Raw genomic sequence first — 23,679 nt, 5'->3', positions numbered from 1 at the left:
GAAAAAATTGTGGACTATATCTGGTTGAAAATTTTACTGGGACAGAATAAAAATGATCATATGGTTTATTGTATTTCCTACGTTTGCCATTTTTTAACAAATCTTGTCTATCAATTTTATCAACACTATTTATAGCTTTAGTAAGTGACCAATTAGAATATCCCCTATCCTGTAGACGTTTACATACCACAACTTTCTCTTCCTCAAACTTTTCAGGATTACTACAATTTCTTTTAGTTCGTATTATTTCTCCTATAGGTATATTATTAATAATGTGATTAGGATGACACGAACTAGCATGAAGAATATCATTATTATTAGAAGGTTTACGATAAGGATTTATCTCTATTATACCTTTTTCTATATGCCCTTTTAAAGTAATATCAAGAAAATAAATTTCATCTTTTTGAAAATTGTGAGTAAATTTGAGGTTGAAAGAATTATGGTTGATATATTTAATAAATTGATCACATGAATGACAATCACCCTCCCATATCATTACTATATCGTCTATATAGCGTCCATATAGTATAATATTGTCCTTAAAGGGATTATCTATATTAATAATATTCTGTTCCTCCCAAATAGCAACTACTATATTAGCTAATGAGGGGGAAAATTTCCCCCCCATGCTAACGCCTTGTCTTTGTAAGAAAAATTTTTCATCAAAAACAAAATAATTGTGTGTTAATAAAAATTGAATAGAGAGGAACAAGAATTCATCAATCTGTACCGTATATGGGCTATATTTTTCAAGAAAAATTTTTAGACTGTTTAGAATTACATCATATTGGAGGGAGGGATACAATGTTACTATATCACAACTCAACCAATTATAACTATCAGACCATTTGATGTCTTGTAAACCATTAATTACAGCCTTTGTATCTCGAATATATCCTGGAATAGCACAAACTAAAGGCTGCAAATAATGATCAACCTAGGATCCTAAATTCTCATTGATGGAACCGATACCCGCTATGATGGGTCTAAAAGGGGGGGGGAATTTATTTTTATGGATTTTCGGTAGAGAGTGATATATAGGAGTCACAGGAAAATCAATGTGCAAATATTTTTTCAGATCTTCATCTATGGCACCTAAATAGATACCTTCTTCTAATAGATCCTCAAGATCTTTTTTAAAAAATTTTATAGGATCTGAATCCATTTGCACATAAATATCACTGTTTGCTAACATAGTATGATTACATTGTAAGTAAAGTTCTGTATCTAAAACTACTATCCCACCTCCCTTGTCAGCTGGTCTGATAGTTAAGTTTAAATTGTTTTTTAATGAATCAATAGCTTCCAACTGTTTTTTATTTAAATTTGTACAATTTTTTGATGTTTGTTTATCTAGCTCCATCAATTCTCTTTCTATCAGATCCTGGAATTGGTCTAAAATTGGTGGTCTCGATTTTAATGGATAAAATTTTGGGTTTGGTTTAGAAAAACTATTGTTTAGTGTTAATTTTTTATCAAAACTTTCCCTTTCCAATTCCCGCAAGTTAGACAAGTGCATAATTTCATTGAAACAAAATATACCTTTATCAATTACATTCCCAGATTCATCCTCACTATCAGCTAACAAATTATCCTGTATATCTATCTGATCATCCTGTTCAAAATGACATCTTAGAGTAAGATTTCTAGCCAATTTATTAATATCTAACATGGTTTGGAAAATATCAAATTTTTTACATGGTGAAAAACCTAGTCCTTTAGAAAGCACTTCAATTTGTTCTGTAGTAAGGATTTGTCCGGAAAGGTTGATCACAGGGCAGGTTAATATATTTTGCGATTTCTTGGAGAGCTTCTTATTGCTCCCATGCTTTCTCCCTGCCCTCCTTTTGCGTTTTTTGGACGATTATTTCTAGATATTGGTGGAAAGTTTTTATCATATGACGTTTCTTCAGAGGCTATGCTTTCCTCTGTATTCTCTCCTGAGGCCGAAGAAGACGCATCAGAAAAACTGACTTTTCTTTTATCCATTCCTGAATATTTTAATATAGATCTTCGTGGGCGAAATAATTTCCATGAATAGATGTTATTAGATGCATAGTCTCTGGTATCACGTTCAAATTTGTGTTTTTTTATTTCCACAATCTTTCCTTCCAATTTTTTTATATTATTTTCCATTTTTTCTTTGAGTTTATTAATCTCTTCTAGATGATCTTGTTGTTCCAATTTAGAATTAATGTCCAATATATCTTTATTAATATTATCCATCTCCATCTGATCATATTTAATAATAAGTCCCATCAATTTGATAGAGCAGGAAGAGAGAATATTATTCCATTCCTCTGTAAATTTATCAGGATAAGTCGCTGTAGCGGTTTTATTTAACCGGAGACCCCTTGGGATCATATTGCGATCTATATAGGATCACTGAATTGTATTAGTGAGGGTGTAATATATTTGATAGACTGTATTACATGCCAGAAACAGTATGTGGGCTGTACAGTGGGACCGCTGAAGGTCCGCATAAGACGCCATATCTCAGATATAGGAAAAACACAAATATGCGGTTCTTCAGCGGTTTCTAGACATTTTACGATCTGTCATGGTGGTAATATATCTGGTTTTAAATTCAGAGCTATAGAAAAAGTTCAACAAATGGCCAGGGGGGGAGATTTCCAACGTAAAGTCCTGAACAGAGAATCCTTTTGGATATTTAAATTAAATACACGTATTCCACATGGTTTGAATATAAGACAGGACATGATTGTCCAATACAATTGATTTATTCATGTATATATTTTTTTAGTATAGTTTCTTTCATAAAATGATCATGTATTGTTTTTAATGTTTATATGTTCACAAATTATAGCATTAGAGTCCCCATTTCTGCGCAGGTTTATACCTCATGTGTGATAATCAAGCTAATCAAGCTCAAACTGCATGATGGGCATTCTAAAGTAGCTATATAGAGGTATCAGAACCTTCTCAGTGCATCCATGAATAAGACTTTATGACCTTGTTTGGTGTCGAAACATGTTGGATGAAATAATTTTCTAAATGCCTTGCTTGTGGATCCCACCTGCGATGTGGATATTTTAAAATGGAAAAATAAAGACGTAAGTTAAATTTTACATAAGCCTGCGTTCCGCTGGATTTTTTCAATTCTTGTATACATTGGAACCATTGCTCTGGACTTTCCGTGCAGGAACAGGTGTGTAGGTTCTTTGGTCTGCATTTAAAGGAGTGCTGGAAGCATATATCTTCTTCTGTTTGACAAAGGCAATTTTCCGTGCACCCATTGGAATACCTTGTTAATTTATGATAAATAACCAAAGAATATTGCCATTGATGCAAGATGGATACACACGCCAGCAGGCTTGGATTATTAGCCACGATTTTTAATCGGAACACGCAGGATTTAAATACTGGGACCACAACTACAGGTAATAATGATATTTCTACTTTATGCAAAACATTAGAAACATGTAAAACCAAAGAAATGAAATTATGGTGGAATACTACAACTTTACAATCCTATATAGATCGCAATATGATCCCAAGGGGTCTCCGGTTAAATAAAACCGCTACAGCGACTTATCCTGATAAATTTACAGAGGAATGGAATAATATTCTCTCTTCCTGCTCTATCAAATTGATGGGACTTATTATTAAATATGATCAGATGGAGATGGATAATATTAATAAAGATATATTGGACATTAATTCTAAATTGGAACAACAAGATCATCTAGAAGAGATTAATAAACTCAAAGAAAAAATGGAAAATAATATAAAAAAAATTGGAAGGAAAGATTGTGGAAATAAAAAAACGCAAATTTGAACGTGATACCAGAGACTATGCATCTAATAACATCTATTCATGGAAATTATTTCGCCCACGAAGATCTATTTTAAAATATTCAGGAATGGATAAAAGAAAAGTCAGTTTTTCTGATGCGTCTTCTTCGGCCTCAGGAGAGAATACAGAGGAAAGCATAGCCTCTGAAGAAACGTCATATGATAAAAACTTTCCACCAATATCTAGAAATAATTGTCCAAAAAACGCAAAAGGAGGGCAGGGAGAAAGCATGGGAGCAATAAGAAGCTCTCCAAGAAATCGCAAAATATATTAACCTGCCCTGTGATCAACCTTTCCGGACAAATCCTTACTACAGAACAAATTGAAGTGCTTTCTAAAGGACTAGGTTTTTCACCATGTAAAAAATTTGATATTTTCCAAACCATGTTAGATATTAATAAATTGGCTAGAAATCTTACTCTAAGATGTCATTTTGAACAGGATGATCAGATAGATATACAGGATAATTTGTTAGCTGATAGTGAGGATGAATCTGGGAATGTAATTGATAAAGGTATATTTTGTTTCAATGAAATTATGCACTTGTCTAACTTGCGGGAATTGGAAAGGGAAAGTTTTGATAAAAAATTAACACTAAACAATAGTTTTTCTAAACCAAACCCAAAATTTTATCCATTAAAATCGAGACCACCAATTTTAGACCAATTCCAGGATCTGATAGAAAGAGAATTGATGGAGCTAGATAAACAAACATCAAAAAATTGTACAAATTTAAATAAAAAACAGTTGGAAGCTATTGATTCATTAAAAAACAATTTAAACTTAACTATCAGACCAGCTGACAAGGGAGGTGGGATAATAGTTTTAGATACAGAACTTTACTTACAATGTAATCATACTATGTTAGCAAACAGTGATATTTATGTGCAAATGGATTCAGATCCTATAAAAAATTTTTAAAAAGATCTTGAGGATCTATTAGAAGAAGGTATCTATTTAGGTGCCATAGATGAAGATCTGAAAAAATATTTGCACATTGATTTTCCTGTGACTCCTATATATCACTCTCTACCGAAAATCCATAAAAATAAATCCCCCCCCCTTTTAGACCCATCATAGCGGGTATCGGTTCCATCAATGAGAATTTAGGATCCTGGGTTGATCATTATTTGCAGCCTTTAGTTTGTGCTATTCCAGGATATATGCGAGATACAAAGGCTGTAATTAATGGTTTACAAGACATCAAATGGTCTGATAGTTATAATTGGTTGAGTTGTGATATAGTAACATTGTATCCCTCCCTCCCATATGATGTAATTCTAAACAGTCTAAAAAATTTTCTTGAAAAATATAGCCCATATACGGTACAGATTGATGAATTCTTGTTCCTCTCTATTCAATTTTTATTAACACACAATTATTTTGTTTTTGATGAAAAATTTTTCTTACAAAGACAAGGCGTTAGCATGGGGGGGAAATTTTCCCCCTCATTAGCTAATATAGTAGTTGCTATTTGGGAGGAACAGAATATTATTAATATAGATAATCCCTTTAAGGACAACATTATACTATATGGACGCTATATAGACGATATAGTAATGATATGGGAGGGTGATTGTCATTCATGTGATCAATTTATTAAATATATCAACCATAATTCTTTCAACCTCAAATTTACTCACAATTTTCAAAAAGATGAAATTTATTTTCTTGATATTACTTTAAAAGGGCATATAGAAAAAGGTATAATAGAGATAAATCCTTATCGTAAACCTTCTAATAATAATGATATTCTTCATGCTAGTTCGTGTCATCCTAATCACATTATTAATAATATACCTAAAGGAGAAATAATACGAACTAAAAGAAATTGTAGTAATCCTGAAAAGTTTGAGGAAGAGAAAGTTGTGGTATGTAAACGTCTACAGGATAGGGGATATTCTAATTGGTCACTTACTAAAGCTATAGATAGTGTTGATAAAATTGATAGACAAGATTTGTTAAAAAATGGCAAACGTAGGAAATACAATAAACCATATGATCATTTTTATTCTGTCCCAGTAACATTTTCAACCAGATATAGTCCACAATTTTTTCAAATTACACAAATTATTAAAAAATATTTGCCCATTTTACACCAGAATACCACTTTTTCTAGAATAATAAATTCACATCTAATACGCTTTGTACCTAAACGTGCTACTACCCTGGGCAACATTTTATCTCCCAGTTTTTTTTCTAGAAATTCTATAAAGAAAGAATACACATGGTTAACATACAGAGGTTTTTTTAGATGTGGTCATATTCCCTGCAAGGTGTGTACATACGTGGAGAAGGGAGATACGTTTACCTCCTTTTCCACGGGAGTACAATATAAAATTCATAGACATTTGAATTGTATTAGTGAGGGTGTAATATATTTGATAGACTGTATTACATGCCAGAAACAGTATGTGGGCTGTACAGTGGGACCGCTGAAGGTCCGCATAAGACGCCATATCTCAGATATAGGAAAAACACAAATATGCGGTTCTTCAGCGGTTTCTAGACATTTTACGATCTGTCATGGTGGTAATATATCTGGTTTTAAATTCAGAGCTATAGAAAAAGTTCAACAAATGGCCAGGGGGGGAGATTTCCAACGTAAAGTCCTGAACAGAGAATCCTTTTGGATATTTAAATTAAATACACGTATTCCACATGGTTTGAATATAAGACAGGACATGATTGTCCAATACAATTGATTTATTCATGTATATATTTTTTTAGTATAGTTTCTTTCATAAAATGATCATGTATTGTTTTTAATGTTTATATGTTCACAAATTATAGCATTAGAGTCCCCATTTCTGCGCAGGTTTATACCTCATGTGTGATAATCAAGCTAATCAAGCTCAAACTGCATGATGGGGATTCTAAAGTAGCTATATAGAGGTATCAGAACCTTCTCAGTGCATCCATGAATAAGACTTTATGACCTTGTTTGGTGTCGAAACATGTTGGATGAAATAATTTTCTAAATGCCTTGCTTGTGGATCCCACCTGCGATGTGGATATTTTAAAATGGAAAAATAAAGACGTAAGTTAAATTTTACATAAGCCTGCGTTCCGCTGGATTTTTTCAATTCTTGTACTTTAAAATGAAACCATAAGTTTTACCATATAGTGTACTGGAAAACGGCAAAAAAATTCCAAGTGCGGAAAAATTGCAAAAAAAGTGTGATCGTACAATAGTTTTTGGGATATTTTATTCACTGTGTTCACTATATGGTAAAACTGAGGTATCTATGTGATGCCTCAGGTTGGTGCGAGTTTGTAGACACAAAACATGTATAGGTTTACTTGTATCTAAGGGGTTAAAAAAATTCACAAGCTTGTCCAAAAAACGTGGCGCACGTTTTGTGCATTTTCCAAAACCCGTAGCGTTCTCATTTTTCAGGATCTGAGGCTCAGTGATGGCTTATTTTTTGCGTCTCGACTTGACGTTTTTAACGGTACCATTTTTGCACAGATGCTATGTTTTGATCGCCTGTTATTGCATTTTGCGCAAAATTTGCAGCAACCAAAAAACGTAATTTTGGCGTTTGGAATTTTTTTGCCGCTACGCCGTTTACTGATCAGATTCATTGATTTTATATTTTAATAGATTGGGCATTTCTGAACGTGGCGATACCAAATATGTGTGTATTTTTTATTTTTTTAACCCTTTAATTTTCAATGAGGTGAAAGGGAGGGGATTTGAACTTTTAGTTTTTTTTATTTTTTTTTAATTTTTTAAAACTTTTTTTTTATTTTACTAGTCCCCCTAGGGGGCTATAGTGATCAGCAATCAGATCGCTCTGCACTATCTGCAGATCTCAGCTACAGAGCTGAGAACTGCAGATTTGCTGCTTCACTTTCAATGCCGGCTGTATTCCGGCATTGAGAGGAAGTGAGTCATGTTAGCTACAGGCGTCATCACATGACCCTGTGCTACCATGGCAACCGCCGAAAGTCACGTGATCATGTCACGTGACTTCCGGTGGGGGCGGGGTAAGTGACTGTCATGGCGGCGCCCATATACATATCGCTGCCAAGATTTTGGCAGCGAAATGTAAGGGGTTAATGGCCGCGGGTGGAAGCGATTCCACCTGCGGCTAGCAGGCACACATGTCAGCTGTTGATAACAGTTGATATGTGCGCGGATCGCCGCTGCCTGCCGGCGGCAGGGGGCGGGGCTTACCGGCACACGATCCATGACGTACCCAGTACGTCATGGGTCGTTAAGGGGTTAAAATGTAAAAAATGCCTTATATACAAAGTAATGTGTCATCTTTAACTTTATGCCTTTAAGAGATCATTTCATCTTCATGTTGCCTAACTGTTCACTATAGTAATTCTGACCAATTCTGCCCAAATTATTATATGCAATTGTATGTGCAAAAGCCAAATGTGAGCTGATCCTTTTTTCCTGAGGAAAAATCCATGCATAAAAAGGTGGCTTCAGTATCCAATAATTATAAACGCTTTATTATAGCATCACAAATACAGAAACAACAACAACATTTTGACCCTTAGTGCAGGTCTGAATCTTTGTCACGCTAATACAGTAGTGCACAGTCTTCATAGTTAAAGGAAACCTGTCATGTCCAATATGCACCCAGAACCACAAGCACTTCTGGGTGCATATTGCTATTCCCTGCCTAACCGTCCCTGTATACACTAGCATAGATAAAGAGATCTTTAGAAAAAGTATTTATGAAGATCTTTTATCATATGCTAATGAGCTCGGGGACTAGTCCCCTGGGCGTTGCTTCCCTTGATAATCGGCTCCATTAGCATGTTAGCACACCGCTGAGAGGATGATCTCACTCACCTCTTCACTGCCATCGCCGCCCGATGCTGGATTTCAGCTCAGTGCATTTGATCCTGAACTTTCGGTCAGGGATTAGCAATATCCACCCAGAACTGCTCGTGGATCTGGTTGCACATTGCACCTGACAGGTCCACTTTAAAACTCCTGTAACCAATCAAACCAACTGTACATATCCTCCAATGAATACAATTTTCATAGCAAATGTCATAAAACATTATAGTTCTATGAATATGCCATAAATATATATGTTCAAGGTCAAGTGTGATTGAGTACAAACTCTATATAAACAATAGAGATGTATTCAATTGACAGACTGTCAGATAGCTGCATGAAAATTAAATATTCCTCCAGTTGGAGGGCCACACACAATTACTCTAGGAAGTAGAAGACTTTTTTTTAAAAAAAAAAATTTGTTCTGGAACTTTTGTATGGTTTGTTGCATGAAATACCGTACATAGAGCATATTTGAAGCTGTATAGTGTAAAATGTCAATACACATTGACGCAAATTGAGCCAAATGCACTAATTTTTGTGGCATCAATGAAATGTGTATTGGGCCTCATAATTTTTCCTCATCTTTTGACTTTAGATGATGTCGAGGAGAGAAGTATCAGAATAGGTGATAATTGTGAGACCCACAGAACGCACAATGACCCACTAGCAATTATCACTTATATACTGGATAGCTGATCATTTGTGTAAACAGAATACGCTATAGGTAACCTTTAGCACAGAGAGCTGACAATCGAATGTGAAGAGTTGGTCCAATTTTCAAAAGTTTATTCCTAGTCATAAATAGAAAAAAAGTTTTAAAAAATTGGACACCATGGCATTGTTATCAGTATGATTACGTTATATAATCTTTTGAATACTAGATATGTTGATAACTAGTTTGGTTTAGGATACTTTAGCATCATCTCTAGCACTGAAAGCAGAGAATGTCATCACTTGAAAACTGATGTGTTTATGGAACCAAAACTATCTAATAATATCAGATTGGTAGCAGACAGTCCATTCAGAGCTCACTTTAATTTTTTAAACAGCTCCAGTATTATGAAAGCTGCATTGTGAATGGATGCTGTAGTTAACAAAGACAAACATTGGCAAACAAGAGCTTGTATTCCATTCCCTGAGAGAGAATAAAATGTTCTCCAGCACATGGAAATAGTCCAAAAGATTCAACTAGGATGGCACCATTAATTATTCAATTTGTATTAAACATAAAATAATTATCATCAGCAAATTCATCACACGACAGTTATACAACAAAGCAGGTGAACGAACCAATGTTCTCTTGGCTCCTCGACATGCACCTAATGTGAGGGGGCAGTGAGACATGAATAAGGTGTAGTGCCCACATGGTGTCATGCAGCCAGACCCTTCATCTTTATCTTGTCCCCTTTAGGTTTATTTATGTGTTGTGGAAACTCTTTTCCTTGGAGAACTAGTCTGGGTGAGGCACAAGGGGTCTCCTGATCTGCCAGTCCAGTTCAAATTAGGAGTGATGCATCAGGGAAAAGGACAGCTACAGACATATCTGCCAGTGTACAAGAACTGTCTGGTCTCAGCTACCAAGACTGAGCTTTGTCTTATACCCACAGGAAACAGAGGCATGATTTAGTACAATACCAAAAAGAATATGTGAGTTTTAAGAACAAAGTACATGAATCATGGAGTTTGCTAACTTCTCCCAAGAACCAGCTTAAATATCACTCAATGTCTTTAACAGTTTTAAACAAAGCCATTGTGTAATTGCTCTTTTGAATAATACTTTCAGTATAAAGCTAATACAAAACACAAGGTTATTAAAGCTAAATATGTAGATATAAGTTGTTTAAGTTATAATTAGTGTAACATACAAGATTAACCCTAAAATGAGTAGTATGCTATGTGTCCTTCACCACTGCGCCACCCTTTATTCTTTCTCTTTTCTTTTAACAGGGTTTTTTTTATACCTAGTGGCATTTTTTTTTCAAACAATATTGATTGGCTGATGCTTGTGGATAGGAGGAAATGAAGATCTAAATGGATGGGTTCTCTGCTAGTCTTTTGTCATTGACTTAAAAAAGAACATTACCCCTCTCTTTCTCCCTAGTCACAGTCTTCAGGAGTGAGGCTCAAGTCATGGACTCCATGAGTATGGCCCTAGTCACAGTCTTTATGAGTGGACCCCTAGTCATGGTTTCATGAGTGAGACCCTAGTCATGGTCTTCATGAGTGGGGCCCTAGTCATGGTCTTCATGAGTGGTACCCTAGTCATGGTCTTTATGAGAGGGTCCTAGTTATGGTCTTCATAAGTAGGGCCCTATTCATGGTCTTCATGAGTGGGTGATTAGTCACCCTGTTTTTTCTCAGTATCAACTGTATACTCAAGTCCTGGCAGCAAAACGTCTACTGAGTATGAGTAGAGTCAGGGTGAACGTTCCAGTAAATATGACCACTTGCTCATTAGGTTTCGTAACAGTTAGATACACATGAAACAGCACTCTAAATTAGCAGGTTTGTGCAGAAAACATCTTTATTCTATATGTGACGCCCCTGCGGTAACCAGCTGTCCCAAAAAGAAGGTAACAACAAGGAAACAGCTCGTGTCCTACGTGACTGTGCCAGAGTGTACACACACACACTAGCACACCAGGACATTTACACTCACAACTAGGGTGGGAGATCCCCCTTAGAGCCAGGTGACAGGGCTGGGCACTGTGATCTTACAGGCAGCCAACTGGGAAGGGAGGGACCAGACCTGGGGGAGGAGCAAGTGACCTGGAAGTGTGGCTAGTCAGTCGCAGAAAGGAAGTGAAGGAGGAAGGAGTTGAGGAGAGAAGTGTTCGGTAGTAAAAGAGACAGGGGTCAAGGCAGACAAAGGAATCTTTAGACACATTGAAAGTAGCAAAGAATCTGCAAAGCCCTGAGTAGAAAGATCAGCCACTTAGAGGAGAAAAGTAGCTGTAGAGCGAGAGAGCAAGCTCCAAGGACAGAGGGATCCTGTGGGGTGGACATCCAGGGCTCCCAGTACTTTGCACACACAGGGTGCAGATCCAGGACAGACCAGGACTTCAAGCCATCTGTTAACTCTGCCAGGCGGGTGGGTTTCCAGGACTCATCTGCCACCACTACCGTCCAAGGCATCAGCAGCAAAGAGGTGACTGGAAGAAATTCTCTTGATAGTCCAAGCTGCCTGCGGCAGGACCCAGACACCAGAAAGATCTCCAAGTGCTCCACGCCAGGGAGGACTGACAAATACATCAGAGTGCATCGGTGAGAGAGTAGCACCAGGTTGGCTGGCACAGCTATAAAAGACACGGGTGCACCTGGGATCCAGCACGTCCTCAGGGCGCAAATCCAGTAAGTAAAGACTATCAAACTGCACTCCCTGTCTGGACTGACTTATTGCGCTGCTCCTCAACGTTAACCCTTCACCTACCTCTGGGCAAAAGCCCTGCTCGTGGAGGGCTCCACCATCCACGCTGCCCCATCCATCATCCCCAGCAGGAACCCGCTTCAGCGGCCCTACTATCCCTGGCCGCAAACCGCGAGTGGCGTAGTCGGACTTTTTATTATTTTATTTTTGTTTTCATTTAAAACTGGTCGACGGTGCCCCCGGATTCGAAACCCCTCGAGCCATGGAACGTCCGGATCCGAGCAGCTCGGCTGCCCTGGGGCGACATGTATTTTCTAGATTTAAAAAGACACACTGGATTTATGAATATACTTACTTGTGAGCTTAAATATTTGCTTTAACAGTTAAATTAAATATTAATTTAAGTAAGTGTAACTTTTTAAATATATGACTTCAGCTAATTTTATCTTCATTAATGTCTTTGTTTTTAAGGATAAATTGTTCATTTATGTGCTGGGGTGGCTGCTATGGCACCAAGTATTTCTTCTCAGTGCAGAGTGGAATCATAAGGAAACAAAGCATCAACAATAAACAGCTACTCTCTCTCTAGTATATAAGGTGTTGTACTCAGGATGGAACTCAAAAACTATAGAAAACTATATTAAGATGTGTACTGAACTAACCATTGCCTGCACAGACAGGAAATGTTGAGTCAATGAATATTTTATAAATATGCCATTAGATACTAGAGGCATTGCTGAGCAGCTATAGATAAAATGATACTTACGCATAGACTAGGATCTAAATTGCTGTTACTTTTTAACCCTGTGTAGTCTAATTATATTTACTGTTTAATCATTAGAGTCAATTTCAATAATTAGCTTCTGTACTACAGTTCACCGGATCGGCACCAAAGTCATAAAGATATGGTTGATGGTAATGTAGGCCTTGATGTAAAGAGCTTATTATAAAAAATCTATATATATATATACACAGTATATATACGGTATATATATATATGAATATATATATATATATATATATATATATATATATATATATATATATACAGTGCCTACAAGTAGTATTCAACCCCCTGCAGATTTAGCAGGTTTGATAAGATGCAAATAAGTTAGAGCCTGCAAACTTCAAACAAGAGCAGGATTTATTAACAGATGCATAAATCTTACAAACCAACAAGTTATGTTGCTCAGTTAAATTTTAATAAATTTTCAACATAAAAGTGTGGGTCAATTATTATTCAACCCCTAGGTTTAATATTTTGTGGAATAACCCTTGTTTGCAATTACAGCTAATAATCGTCTTTTATAAGACCTGATCAGGCGAGCACAGGTCTCTGGAGTTATCTTGGCCCACTCCTCCATGCAGATCTTCTCCAAGTTATCTAGGTTCTTTGGGTGTCTCATGTGGACTTTAATCTTGAGCTCCTTCCACAAGTTTTCAATTGGGTTAAGGTATGGAGACTGACTAGGCCACTGCAACACCTTGATTTTTTCCCTTTTGAACCAGGCCTTGGTTTTCTTCGCTGTGTGCTTTGGGTCGTTGTCTTGTTGGAAGATGAAATGACGACCCATCTTAAGATCCTTGATGGAGGAGCGGAGGTTCTTGGCCAAAATCTCCAGGTAGGCCGTGCTATCCATCTTCCCATGGATGCGGACTAGATGGCCAGGCCCCTTGGCTGAGAAACAGCCCCACAGCATGATGCTGCCACCACCATGCTTGACTGTAGGGATGGTATTCTTGGGGTCGTATGCAGTGCCATCCAGACTCCAAACGTCACGTGTGTGGTTGGCACCAAAGATCTCGATCTTGGTCTCATCAGACCAGAGAACCTTGAACCAGTCTGTCTCAGAGTCCTCCAAGTGATCATGAGCAAACTGTAGACGAGCCTTGACATAACGCTTTGAAAGTAAAGGTACCTTACGGGCTTGTCTGGAACGGAGACCATTGCGGTGGAGTACGTTACTTATGGTATTGACTGAAACCAATGTCCCCACTGCCATGAGAGAGCTCCTTCCTTGTTGTCCTTGGGTTAGCCTTGACTCTTCGGACAAGCCTGGCCTCGGCACAGGTGGAAACTTTCAAAGGCTGTCCAGGCCGTGGAAGGCTAACAGTAGTTCCATAAGCCTTCCACTTCCAGATGATGCTCCCAACAGTGGAGACAGGTAGGCCCAACTCCTTGGAAAGGGTTTTGTACCCCTTGCCAGCCTTGTGACCCTCCACGATCTTGTCTCTGATGGCCTTGGAATGCTCCTTTGTCTTTCCCATGTTGACCAAGTATGAGTGCTGTTTACAAGTTTGGGGACGGTCTTAATTAGTCAGAAATGGCTGGAAAAAGATCCAAACATGTGAAGCGCATTGTTCTTTGTGCTTGAAATACTTCTTAATACTTTAGGGGAACCAAACAGAATTCTTGTGGTTTGAGGGGTTGAATAATAAATGACCCTCTGAATAAACTTTTCACAATTTAAAAAAAAAATAAAAAAAGAAATAACATTCTTTTTTGCTGCAGTGCATTTCACACTTCCAGGCTGATCTATAGTCCAAATGTCACAATGCCAAGTTAATTCCGAATGTGTAAACCTGCTAAATCTGCAGGGGGTTGAATACTACTTGTAGGCACTGTATATATATATGACAATATTTTTTTTAATACTTGACTCTAAATACTTTGCTGACAAGTCTGTAATCTTTGGACATCACCAAATGTTGAGCTCACTCTCCATTATCTTCTGACAGGTTCAGGCCCTGTCTTCTGACACCTTCAGTTGCTGCTTGTTCTGATTCCTTTTGCCTCCATCTTTCATTGTAGTAGATGATAAACGTGCCCAGTCGGGGTAAGGCCATTGAAGAATTCCATTACTTTGTCTTGAGCAGCTAGTGGCTTGCTTCCTTATTATGTTTTGGTCAATGTTAGCAATGGCTCATATGTTGATTGATGGTGAACACCAATACACGGTATCAAGGAAAGAGGCAAAATTCTTAGGTAGGGAGATGTAAGGATAGTTAGAGTTGGTTCATAACAGCAGAGAAGCCAAGGTCAAGGCAGGCAGAGTACAGGCACTATGCTAAAAAGACAGAATGACTATATGGGTAACAGATGGGTAAACGAGGCGAAAAGACAGGCTGGGACAATGCTAAAGTATAAGAAACAGGTGTAAAATTTGGAGCTTACTGCTACCTAATGACTTTATTTGATATGGCACAGGGACATTAGGGAAGGGGGCCTTATAAATCCTAAGGGTGATTGTGAAATGCCAGTGGGAATTGGCATTTTTGGACATTTTGAGAGGCTAGAAGTCACATATGCTTAGTGAAGGAAATTAAGCACCAAGGAGAGTAATTGCAGGTCCAGTAGTTACACTGCGCATTAATAGAGTAGGATTTTGCAGGATTTTTTCCACTGTGAAATTTGAAAAATGTTAAAAATTGCAACCAACTTTAAAAGTCTGTTTCACTGGCAATAAACATTAGCGTTGCAAATGGTTAAACTATGACAATTAAAAATGAGCAATCTTATTGTACTGAAGAATCAATGCTCATAGCTGGCTGACTGCTTCACACTGCAATAGAACTACATTTTTATATGGTGAAGTAGTTTCAAAATTTCCAGCGAATCCAAGTGGACATGTTACACCTTCATCGTGGTCTGAAAGCATCAGATCATGTGATCTGAGGAGTTAAGTAGATGAACTTTTGTGCCTTTCAGAATATGGGCCATGATTAAGGCATAGCATATTGCTGAAATGCGTAGTCTAGGACACCCTGTTAGTTTTCTACCAGCCATTCAAATGTAGTGTTTTTAATCAAATTAACAAATACAATTTTGAATTTTTTATAAGAGATTTTTTTTTTGCCCACTTGGATTCGCTGGAAATTTTGAAACTGCTTCACTATTTGCTCCTGGAAGGGCCTCCACCCTGTTCCGTGTGGCTCAACAGGATGCTACATGAGGGATTGCTACTACTGGTAAGCTGGCCTTTCTTCTTTTTCTAAATTTTTATATGTGCCTCAAGAGATCAGATATTTCCTTCTCAACTTCTCACTAAGGTCAGTTCAAACCAGCCTTGGGATATTGGCCAAAAAAAGCGGTGGATTTCCCCACTACTCTGTCAATAATATTCCCACCTCTCAGTGAAGCCCTGCCCCTCATCTGTCAACTAAAAATGAAAGTGATCAAGAGTAATTTTCTGTCTGGACTGTATTAAAAAGCAAATACCCTCTTAAAACAAGCCCCCTTCCAAGCCTCAGCTTATTTTGGCCACTCTGGCTCATGATAATATTTAAAGGTGTTGTGCCCTTTAAGAAAATCTTTTCTCCCTGTCATTAGTACATTATAAACGAACAGCCGTAATTTGCTCACCATCCCCAAGTCCAGGCAGAGTCTCTGGTTCTGTTTCATCTTTTACATTTTAAAAATTATAAAAAGGAAAATGGGCTGATGCAAAAGTTTGGGCATCCTTAGAGATTTGTGTGCTCACATAACTTGACCACATGACCAAGATTTCAAACCTTAATTAACCTGTTAGAGTTATGGCTTGTTAAATATTATCGTTAGGAATGGCCAGATGACGCAAGTTTCAAAGCTTTATAAAAGCCCAGTCTCCTCTAACCTTGTGCCAAAAAACAGCAGCCATGGGTTCTTCTAAACAGCTGCCTAGCACTCTGAAAATGAAAATGGTGAAGGCTCACAAAGCAGCAGAAGGCTATAAGAAAATAGCAAAGTGTTTTCTAGTTGCCCTTTCCTCAGTTCAAAATGTAATTAAGAAATGGCTGTTAACAGGAACAGTGGAGGTGAAGATGAAGTCTGAAAGACCAAGCAAAGTTTCTGTTAAAGCTGCTCATAGGATTGATAGAGAAGCAAATCATAACCCACGCTTGACTGCAAAAGACCTTCAGGAAGATTTAGCAAGCTCTGAAGTTGTGGTACATTGTTCTACTATTCAGGGACACTGGCATAAATATGGCCTTCATGCAAGAGTCTTTAGAAGAAAATGTCTCATGTGTCTTCACCATAAAATTCTGCATCAGAAGTATGCAAATGAACATCTAAACAAGCCTAATGCATGTTGGACATTTCTAAGTCATGTGGTCTTTATTCACTTTGACAGTGACTAAGGACCACACGGGTCAGAAATGTATTGTCTTTGCTCCTAGACATGCTCTGTACCGATGTACTTTTATTTCTGATTTTCTGGAATTCACTACATTGAATAAACATCCTGGATTTTACACCTGGGACTAGTGCTGGTTTTCTACTTTTCTACATGCTGGAGTTTTTCATACCGTGCACTATATGGGTGAGCTGATTTATTCATTTTTCATTTAGAACTTCAAAATCCAGAATAGACTACCTGAAAAGGCGCAAGCTGAAGGTTTTTCAATTTCCCTCACAGTTCTCTGATTTGAACATCATTGAAAATCTGTGGCTAGACCTCAAAAGAGCAGTGCACGACCCAGGAATCTCAAAATAGTGGGAAGTGGCATGCAACACTTAAATCAGGCTTTCCTTACTCTGTTTCATCTGTCATTTAGACTGAAGTATACAACACTGGTCTTAAAGGAAACCTGTCAGGTCCCCTATGCTCCCCAACTCAGCAGCATTCATATCTCAATTCCCTGCCTAACCACCCCTGTATAATGTTATTCACTTACAGTGCCTTACGGAAGTATTCGGCCCCTTTGAATTTTTCAACCTTTTCCCACATTTCAGGCTTCAGACAAAAGATAAAATTAAAATTTTATGGTGAAGAACCAACAACAAGGGGGACACAATTGTGAAGTTGAACAAAATTTATTGCTCATTTTAAACTTTTATGAAAAATAATAAAGTGAAAATTGGGGCATGCAATGTTATTCATCCCCTTTAAGTTAATACTTTGTAGCGCTACCTTTTGCTGCGATTACAGCTGCAAGTCGCTTGGGGTATGTCTCTATCAGTTTTGCACATCGAGCTGAGTGAGGTTGAATGGAGAGCGTTTGTGAACAGCAGTTTTTAGCTCTTTCCACAGATTCTCGATTGGATTCAGGTCTGGAGTTTGACTTGGCCATTCTAACACCTGAATACGTTTATTTGTGAACCATTCCATTGTAGATTTTGCTTTATGCTTTGTATAATTGTCTTGTTGAAAGACAAATCTCCGTCCCAGTGTCAGGTCTTTTACAGACTCCAACAGGTTTTCTTCAAGAATTGTCCTGTATTTGGCTCCATCCATCTTCCCAACAATTTTAACCATCTTCCCTGTCCCTGCTGAAGAAAAACAGGCCCAAACCATGATGCTGCCACCACCATGTTTGACAGTGGGGATGGTGTATTCACGGTGATGAGCTGTGTTGCTTTTACGCCAAACATATTGTTTGGCTTTGTGCCCAAAAAGTTTGATTTTGGTTTCATCTGACCAGGGCACCTTCTTCCACATGTTTGGTGTGTCTCCCAGGTGGCTTGTGGCAAACTTTAAATGACACTTTTTATGGATATCTTTGAGAAATGGCTTTCTTCTTGCCACTCTTCCATAAAGGCAGATTTGTGCAGTGTACAACTGATTGTTGTCCTATGGACAGACTCTCCCACCTAAGCTGTAGATCTCTGCTAGTTCATACAGAGTGATCATAGGCCTCTTAGCTGCATCTCTGATCAGTCTTCTCCTTGTCTGAGAGGAAATTTTTGAGGGACGGCCGGGTCTTGGTAGATTTGCAGTGGTATGATACTCCTTCCATTCCAATATGATTGCTTGCACATTGTTTCTTGGGATGTTTAAAGTTTTGGAAATCTTTTTGTAACCAAATCCAGCTTTAAACTTCTCCACACAGCATCACGGACCTGCCTGTTGTGTTCCTTGGTCTTCATGATGCTCTCTGTGCTTTAAACGGAACACTGAGACTATCACAGAGCAGGTGCATTTATACAGAGACTTGATTACACAGAGGTGGCTTATATTTATCATCATCAGTCATTTAGGACAACATTGGATCATTCAGAGATCCTCAATGAACTTCTGGAGTGAGTTTGCTGCACTGAAAGTAAAGGGGACGAATAATATTGCACGCCCCAACTTTCAGTTTGTTCTTTTTTACAAAAGTTTAAAATAAGCAATAAATTTCGTTCAACTTCACAATTGTGTCCCACTTGTTGTTGATTCTTCACCATACCATTAAAATTTTTATCTTTATGTTTGAAGCCTGAAATATGGGAAAAGGTTGAAAAATTCAACAGGGCTGAATACTTTCGCAAGGCACTGTAACTCAATGTTTAAATTTATAAGGTCCTATGCTGTTAGGGCTTTGAGTAGTTGATGGGGCGTTAGTTCCCCAGACTAGTCGGCCCTCTATCCATGTTATTAAACCCCTGTAGGCGAGATAACATCAATTCAATGAACCACTGTCATTGCCAGCTCCTGGAAAAATCACGCATGCGCGCAGTTCATTTCAGCAGTGTCACTGCACCTTTGAAGCTGGATGTACACATCTCAGTTTCAAAGAGGCACATTGTGCATGATCGGAAGTGGAAACACTGTTATTTTCGATCAATCACAATGCACCTATCTGAGGCTGGGACGTGACTCCCCCCAGGGTTATGGGATACTCGGTCCCGGGCTGTATATTTTTTGGGACCGTTCACTTTGTGGCTGTTGCCCTGTTTGCTTGAAAGGGGGTTATGTACAGGAGATTAATAATACAGTTTTTGTCGTTACGCCACTTGCAGGTTGCGGCTATGGAGATGGAACCGCCGCTGCACAGTCTCTCACCACTGGGGCTGATGTTAATGGCAGCCTGGATGTTGGGCCCTCCATAAGTAGGGTATGTGATGCAGTTACGTGCGGAAAGAAGGTAGGCCACACAAGGGATTGCAGTGTAACTGGTTTCTTTACTCACAGCGTTGTTATGGCTGGCAACCTGAAGAAGGTCCTCACCACTGGTCCCGTTAGTCCCAGTGCCGTTATGGTAACGTGGTGGCTTCTTTTCTCTGCACCTGTCTCTGGTTGGCGGGTCCCCATGACTTGGAGCATCTGGGGGTCCCCTCTTGGTAGTTTTTCAGTCTTTAGTCTGCACGGTGGGAAGTTTAAACCCTGTAGGATCTGTGTTCTGTTCCAGTCCCTGGTTCTCAGGACACAGTGAGTGGTGGTTATGCATCTGTAAGCTAAATGGGCGGCACGGTGGCTCAGTGGTTAGCACTGCTGACTTGCAGCGCTGGGGTCCTGGGTTCGAATCCCACCAAGGACAACATCTGCAAGGAGTTTGTATGTTCTCCCCGTGTTTGCGTGGGTTTCCTCCGGGTACTCCGGTTTCCTCCCACACTCCAAAAAAAAAAAACATACAGATAGGGATTTTAGATTGTGAGCCCCAATGGGGACAGTGTTCCTGATGTATGTAAAGCGCTGCAGAATATGTTAGCGCTATATAAAAATAAAGATTTGATTTTGATTTTTTTTCTCCCGTCACTGCTGGTGCCCCGGACTTTACGGTCGGTGAGGTCCTGGATGGTCCCCTCACTGTACAGATTTTATCAGGTCTGCCTGGAGCATTTGCCTGACCTAGGGCTCTGTACCCTATCAGTGCTATGGTTCTCCACCGTACTCCTTCGGCAACTACACGCCTGTGCCTGACAGGTCACCATTACACACTCCCGTCAGTACAGCTATGTCCGTCTCCTTTCACTTCCACTTACTGACTGTCTAACCCCTCCTCCCTGGTTGTCGTCTAATGGACTGGATCGGCTCCACCCCTAGGTGGCCATCTATTGGATCCAACCCTAGTCTGTCACCAGTCATTGGGAAAGGGAAAAACAGAGATTATATATGTGTTTTGGTTTTACCGGCACTGGTCTTCTGGGTTCCTGGGTGTAGGCCCTGCATTTTTGCCAGGATGCAGTTCCTTGTAGCTCCTATTGGCTTCAGGGACGCTACATACGCATACACCCGAAAATGAGCCACACGCATGCGCAAGTTTTCCAGCTGCTGGTGATGACGCCATCTCATAGAAATCATGTTATCACGCCCACAGGAGTATGGATAGCATGGAAAGAGGGCTGACTAGTCTGGGTAAACTAACGCCCCATTGACTAGTCGAAACCCTAATTAGCATAAGAAAAGTGGAGCTTATAAAAAAAACAACATTGCGTTAAATGAATAACAAGTTCTTTTTAATGAATTGGGTGCCAAGGATAAAAAGATTTAATACCATATTCTGTGCAGTTTATGTATTTTATGTGAAGACTATGTGCTCTTCTTGTCCCTGCAGAAAAGAACACATTTTCTATATGCACCCAGCCATGTCATATAAAACTCTTTAGGATTTAATCGTGTGACACCCACGCAATAATTCAGTCTAATTGTGCAGTCAAGGTTGTAAAGCTTCACTCTCTGTGATGTCTCACTGTGCTGGAAGAGAACGCTGTTAAACCGTCCTCACTGACATCCAATGTTGCAGGTTTTAAAAAATATTGTATAAAGACTGAGATTTATTTCCTGCGATGTTTCATTAATGGTTTTGGCAGGCAGCTGGCCTGAGGTTTGACACCCAATAAAATCCATGTCAGGAATATTAAAGATAGTGCAAAAGATAACTATGAATTTACATTCAAACGGGGCTTTGACAAAGCCATTGCAACAAGCACCTAATCAGGTCTCGAGACCTCGCCTGCCCTCTCTTTAAACCTGCGAGCTTGAAAAGAAGCTTTAAATTGGAAATTATTACACATTAAAACCTCAACATGGCTCGGATCGAAAGTGGATCGATATCTTGCCGAGCACAATAAATCAGCCTTCTGCTCTGCGGTTTCTGTTTGCTGAACATATTTAAATTTTCTTGTAACAAATTAATTCCAACATTTTCTCTTGATTGAATTAGGGCAAGTGTTGGAGCTGTCACAAGTATTTCGCTGCTTCAGGGAGACAAATTGCTCGTCTGGACATGGGTAACAAGCCAAAGTGTTGAGTCCCTGATAATCTTTCCACTAATTCTCCATTACAGCAAAATGAAGCCATAAATCACCATGACAGCTGATCGATGTAAACATTGTTTCCGTCATGATTGCCAGGGTTCCCTGTGGAGTTACTGTCCGCTTACAATTCGCTGAAATTACTCCCTGTACAGCCTCCCAGGAAACTACTGAAGCAATGGAACCAAAGTCACTCGCGTCTGAAAAGTAACCATATCATTTCAGGGGATAGCTGGATTACAAGACACACAATATTCATCAGAATTCCTTATTTAGCTAAACATCTGGATAATCTTTTAAAGCCGTGCAGAATTTCCAGTGTAATCTTTCTGGTGCAAAAGCAAATGACAGCTTAGACCCAAAAAAATAATAAATGCTGATACGTTAGAATGTCAACCCCAAGCTCTGTCATTTTCCTTTAACTAACTAGTGGCAACTTGGATGAAATTACTTGACCCTTTATCGAGTTCCACTAATGTGTTCTAAAAAAGAAATTAAACCACCCCATGGCTGTGCCCTATGGCAGATTCCTGTGCACATTTAATTCAGGAAAGAGATGCATTAAACAGTCCTGCGGAGAACTAATTCACATACAGATCTTGTTGTGCGGGTAATCTGTCTGCATAATGCAGCCGCTGTTCAGGCCTCGTAGAAAACATTTGAGTTTGCTAAGTGAAACAATTTGACATTTCCAGGTGGTGCCGAATACAAGAAATTAGTAACCGAGGAGATGACAAGGCCCAGACAGGTTTGAGAAATGACAACTAATATCTTCAGAGTCACCCTTCAGTAGATGAGTTATAAAGTATTCTTCTCTCCTATGAAGAAATAAAATTGTGTAGAACGACTGTCTAAATATGGATATGAAAAAAAACAACGCACACACACATTGGAGAGTAAGCATTAGGGGCAGCAATTAAAACACTGGCCTTAATAAAAAGCCCACTGGAGGGAGATAGCCTGATTTATTAACAGGTGCATTTTAGTTAATTAAGCACATATATAACATACAGTGGAATGTAAAAGTTTAGGCCCCCCTGGTCAAAATAACTGTTATTGTGAACAGTTAACACTAGAAGTCCCAGAGAGGGGTCATTTAACATTTCTACCTTTGGAACCCAGAGACGGGTCGAATGACCTGAAGGATTTTAACTAACATCCTATAATCACCGTCTTTTGTTCTGCAATTAAGGCCATTACTGTCGCACCACAGGAGGTTGTTGTTTTCCATTGAGTTTATCAATTTAGTTTCTAGTTAGTTCTATTCAGTTTATTGTATGTCATTAGACCCTCTTTCGGGACTTCAGGGGGGAGCTCGAAATTTCTGGGACTTCTAGTGTTAAAGGGAGGTCCAATCCAATAGGAACTACAAGTATGAAGAACCGTGACGTGGCTTGTAGGCTACCGTTATTTTGGCCATAATATCGACTAATACCTCAGATACTGTGTATTTATTTTTCTGCACATGACATTATATACCGGGTGCAACTAGACCCCTTAATGTTTGGACTTGCATATTGGAGACTCCGTCCCTGTATGGTGCACACTAGTACCGGGCACCTGATCGAATAGTATGGGCGTGTAATAGGCTGATGACTGGGGTTACTATGCGCCGGTAAGTGTGAACAGAGCCCTGTGCAAGCCACTAGTGGGCAATTTTATCATCCAGAAATCACCCCCCCCATATTCTGGAGTTGTGTGAGTTATTTTGCTTATTTGCACCTGTGATATTTCCATCTATTGGG

This window comes from Anomaloglossus baeobatrachus, chromosome 3 (genome assembly GCF_048569485.1).
Source record: "Anomaloglossus baeobatrachus isolate aAnoBae1 chromosome 3, aAnoBae1.hap1, whole genome shotgun sequence".
In the NCBI taxonomy this organism is placed as follows: domain Eukaryota; kingdom Metazoa; phylum Chordata; class Amphibia; order Anura; family Aromobatidae; genus Anomaloglossus; species Anomaloglossus baeobatrachus.
The sequence above is the reverse complement of the archived record's forward strand: the minus strand, read 5'-3'. Positions refer to the sequence as shown.